The 5,454-nt window shown below is 43.3% G+C and overlaps 1 pseudogene; it reads left to right on the top strand.

Moving 5' to 3' along the window:
• The first annotated feature begins 427 nt into the window (after positions 1–427).
• On the top strand, positions 428–545 carry LOC124596790 (annotated as a pseudogene).
• Positions 546–5,454: the final 4,909 nt, after the last annotated feature.

Here is a 5,454-nt window from a genome sequence, read left to right as displayed (position 1 = left end):
AGTAATCTGTTTTGCAGTATTCCTTTACCACATCATTAAATTTTTCAGTGGTTTCCTATGTGATGAGCATCTGTCCAGTCAACGCGCGCTTTGGCTTCTGTGTTTCTACCATCACATCTAAAGTCTTTAATCGAGAAACCAGTAGCTTTAAATACCGGTGCAGATAATTTAATCCAGTTCAGTTTCATCTGTGCGGCTGGTGAAGCACACATACTAATTTCGTTAATCAACCATATGAAAATCATTTCTCTCCACCTTCTGTATCAAACGAAGCACGTCAGAAGGGCACCAAACAACGCCAGAACGTCGTATGCGTTTCAGTGTTCCAGACAGTGTGTCTAGGAATCATAACAACCAGCAATTATACATCTTCAAAAAAACTTCCCGCTCTTTCACAGAAATTTATCTGATTTATATTGGACATGGGGGCAACGGCTTTGCCGCAGTGGATACACCGGTTCCCGTGAGATTGCCGAAGTTAAGCGCTGTCGGGCGTGGTCAGCACTTGGATGGGTGACCATCGGGGCCGCCTTGCGCTGTTGCCAATTTTCGGGGTGCACTCAGCCTCATGATGCCAATTGAGGAGCTACTCGGTCGAATAGTAGCGGGTCAAGAATACCATCATAACGACCGGGAGAGCGGTGTGCTGAACCCACGCCCCTTCTATCGGCATCCTCCTCCGAGGATGACACGGCGGTTGGATGGTCCCGGTAGGCCACTCGTTGCCTGAAGACGGAGTGCTTTTTATCTTGTATATGGTGTATCCGATATCTTGCCTCTCTCCGCGTCCATTGTCCTGTAGTATTGGCATTAATACCTCCAACTGTGAACTTCAGTTTAGCTTACGCGTTCTGAATCAAAATAAGAAGCGCTTTTTCCGCTAGTGTGAGTCTCGGAATGCCGCCTTCAGTGGTACTCTAACTGTGCAGCCGTGGCCTACCTGACATTTGCAGAGGGCGCCCACATGCAACCCGCGCATTGAACGCCAGCAGCGTTCCAGGCGGGAACACGCGCCACGGCGAGTACGTGACTTGCTTCACGTCGCGTATTTGACGTCGAAATATTTGCTCACTAGCAGTTTTCGAACGTTTTATTTGTTTTTTGTCGTCCACGTATCCAGCTCCCGAAGCAGTAGGTTTGATGTAAAATATTACTATATTTAAATCCAGTATGAACTGTGGTACAACTAATCACGTTCTATGGGAATGTCCCCTGGACGAAGATACAGTAAGGATAGTGAAGCCTGTCTGAGATACAGCGTTCAGGACGAGCCAAACACTTGAAACTACCCTCTACCGGTGTATGGCTAATGGTTCAAATGGCTCTGTGCACTATGGGACTCAACTGGTGTGGTCATAAGTCCCCTAGAACTTAGAACTACTTAAACCTAACTAACCTAAGGACATCACACACATCCATGCCCGAGGCAGGATTCGAACCTGCGACCGTAGCGGTCGTGCGGTTCCAGACTATAGCGCCTTTAACCGCTCAGCCACTCCGGCCGGCTCTACCGGTGTACCATGCCTTCTGTTGGAATACGGATATTGAAAAAGTTTCTCTATGTGATGCACTTTTCTGGCACATATGTTTCTAATTAAGTACATTTAACGTTCTTTGGTAACAGAATTTGATCAACTCAAATGTTAGTGGAACAATGCACTCCTCTTCTGCAGGTCTTCATTGAAACATGGCTCTCGTTGTGTTAAGCGGTATTATGGGTTCTTGTTAGCAGAAAAAGACACATATTGTTCTGTATCTATCTTTTGGTTTATTTTTTCGTGTCTCATTTAGTTGAAAAATAGTAAAATATCCAATACCTCAGCACATAAAGGAAAGATATTACGTTTTCCACTGAACAATAAAGTTCACATCATGAAACGTTCTGGACAAAGCCGACGTACGTGTGCAAAAACGTCACATCCCCGCGCAATTTCAGCGAACCAAAGGTTGCGAATTACTTGCAATGACATGAAAGCTTTTAAATGTACTCAGACTAATTACATAGTACTGTCTCCTACAACAAACCACAAAGAACTGACTTTAATTGGCGTGTATTGAATGGTATATACAGGGTGCTACAAAAAGGTACGGCCAAACTTTCAGGAAACATTCCTCACACACAGATAAAGAAAAGATGTTATGTGGACATGTGTCCGGAATCGCTTAATTTCCATGTTAGAGCTCATTTTACTTTCGTCGGTATGTACTGTACTTCCTCGATTCACCGCCAGTTGGCCCAATTGAAGGTAGGTAATGTTGTAATGTTGACTTCGGTGCTTGTGTTGACATGCGACTCATTGCTCTACAATACTAGCATCAAGCACATCAGTACGTAGCATCAACAGGTTAGTGTTCATCACCAACGTGGTTTTGCAGTCAGTGCAATGTTTACAAATGCGGAGTTGGCAGATGCCCATTTGATGTATGGATTAGCACGGGGCAATAGCCGTGGCGCGGTACATTCGTATCGAGACAGATTTCCAGAACGAAGGTGTCCCGACAGGAAGACGTTCGAAGCAATTGATCGGCGTCTTAGGGAGCACGGAACATTCCAGCCTATGACTCGCGACTGGGGAAGACCTAGAACGACGAGGACACCTGCAATGGACGAGGCAATTCTTCGTGTAGTGACGATAACCCTAATGTCAGCGTCAGAGAAGTTGCTGCTGTACAAGGTAACGTTGACCACGTCACTGTATGGAGAGTGCTACGGGAGAACCAGTTGTTTCCGTACCATGTACAGCGTGTGCAGGCACTATCAGCAGCTGATTGGCCTCCACGGGTACACTTCTGCGAATGGTTCATCCAACAATGTGTCAAACCTCATTTCAGTGCAAATGTTCTCTTTACGGATGAGACTTCATTCCAACGTGATCAAATTTTAAATTTTCACAATCAACATGTGTGGGCTGACGAGAATCCGCACGCAATTGTGCAATCACGTCATCAACACAGATTTTCTGTGAACGTTTAGGCAGGTATTGTTGGTGATGTCTTGATTGGGCCCCATGTTCTTCCAACTACGCTCAATGGAGCACGTTATCATGATTTCATACGGGATACTCTACCTGTGCTGCTAGAACATGTGACTTTACAAGTACGGCACAACATGTCGTTTACGCACGATGGAGATCCTGCACATTTCAGTCGAAGTGTTCGTACGCTTCTCAACAACAGATTCGGTGACCGATGAATTGGTAGAGGCGGACCAATTCCATGGCCTCCACGCTATCCTGACCTCAATCCTCTTGACTTTCATTTATGGGGGCATTTGAAAGCTCTTGTCTACGCAACCCCGGTACCAAATGTAGAGACTCTTCGTGCTCGTATTGTGGACGGCTGTGATACAATAGCTGGCCGGAGTGGCCGTGCGGTTCTAGGCGCTACATTCTGAAACCGAGCGACCGCGCTACGGTCGCAGGTTCGAATCCTGCCTCGGGCATGGATGTGTGTGATGTCCTTAGGTTAGTTCGGTTTAATTAGTTCTAAGTTCTAGGCGACTGATGACCTCGGAAGTTAAGTCGCATAGTGCTCAGACCCATTTGAACCATTTTTTTGTGATACAATACGCCATTCTCCAGGGCTGCATCAGCGCATCAGAGATTCCATGCGACGGAGGGTGGGTGCATGTATCCTCGCTAGCGGAGGACATTTTGAACATTTCCTGTAAGAAAGTGCTTGAAGTCACGCTGGTACGTTCTGTTGCTGAGTGTTTCCATTCCATGATTAATGTGATCTGAAGAGAAGTAATAAAATGAGCTCTTTCTTTGTGTGTGAGGAATGTTTCCTGAAAGTTTGGCCGTACCTTTTTGTAACACCCCGTATAACTTACAGTTTCGCGCCGTAATATTCTGGATGCTTGCATGTCAAATCAAATATTACCATCCGATTTTATTAACAGTGAAAATTTAGATTAAACTGTGTATTTTTATGATTCGAAAAATCTGTGAAGCAGAATAGTTATAAAAGACGTTTTACGTAGTCCCGAATAAAAAACGTCCAAGATATTCCAAGTGAACTAGATTGTGTACGTTTGGAAACGCTGTTTTTATGTGTCCGAAAAAATTTTATATAATGATTTTAATAGCGCTTTCGTCATGGAACGATCGCAGTTTATCTAATGAATAAGAAATTACAGTTTGGTACAACGCAAATAAAATTTGGCAATTTGGTGAGTACACGTACATTCATTATTAATTATGTGACTGATATGATTACATTATTTGCAGATAGAATTTCTTCTGTCTTTTCGTGATTCTCTGATTACAAATTGTAACTACCAAAATAAGTTTTCGTAATTTATAAACAAATAGCGAAAATATAAAACCCGAAAATACTCCAGGGTATCGCGAACTTTAAAAATTCTTGTATCGCGTATTGTATGACTGAGATGATAACAAACACTTCAAAAGTGAAAGTGGTATCGAAAGCTTCAAGTGGTATAATTACTCTTAACCTTAGTTCAACACAACCGCTAAGCATATTTTAAGAGCTGAAACTGTTTACAGCATAATTAGATTAAGGGAGTACTTTAATATTCTAGATCTTCTCGCTGATGCTGTCTTAGGAAAAGTAGGGTGTATATTTGGCCAGACACCAGAGCAAAGACGAGAAAGGCCAACAGAGGAGCTTTGCGAAAGAACGCGACGCTGGATAGCTCTATGATCGCTCGGCCCAGCAACGGAACGGTGAAGCAGATTACCCACCAAGAAGACTCGTTGGTTCTCGGTGTTAAGATATGTGATCTGCTCTAATAAGGCACCATGGAGTCTGGAGACAGCAGGATACTGCTGGACCCGAGAGCATGGCTCATCTGGTGCAAAACGTGGAGAGTTGCCAGAGAAACTACACAGTCCACTAATACTGAAGTGTATATGGCTTTCTCAGTCTATAGTGCAGTGAAAATATATGTCTAACGATACAACATAATGTACTTGCGTGTATCAGGCATGTAGGAGCCTGTCTGTTCGCGAGCGTACCACAAATGAATCTTGTCAAATAAGAGCATCACCTGCCGTCGTCAACTCTGTACACATCACGTTTGAAACATAAGGATCCTTCATAAAAACACTTCACTGCACGAACGCCATCCACGTTAATGTGGACACACATTAATTTGGAAACGATATTGATACTTCAGCTGCACTATATAAATACTGTAATATTTTCAACATCTTTCGCTTAGCCGCTTCCAGTTGTTTCATTGTGTCTATTTAGTCATTATCACACTACGTGCTTTTATTTAAACAGCGAACTCCAACAATGAGTATGGAGACACGTAAATGAATGTAAACCGCTATAAGTTGGGCAAAAGCCCCAAATCGATCGAGTGTTAAATAAAATCACCTTCTATTGTGACTGGTAGCAGTTATTACTCTACAACTTATCTGTATTTTATGTGTCTCTTTAATATTCTTTCGCAATTTATTCTTCAGTTTCATTCCCTTACAGAAG

Source organism: Schistocerca americana, chromosome 2 (genome assembly GCF_021461395.2).
Source record: "Schistocerca americana isolate TAMUIC-IGC-003095 chromosome 2, iqSchAmer2.1, whole genome shotgun sequence".
NCBI classification, from domain to species: Eukaryota; Metazoa; Arthropoda; class Insecta; order Orthoptera; family Acrididae; genus Schistocerca; species Schistocerca americana.
Note: the sequence above shows the minus strand (reverse complement) of the source record. Positions and strands in the feature narration are given on the sequence as shown.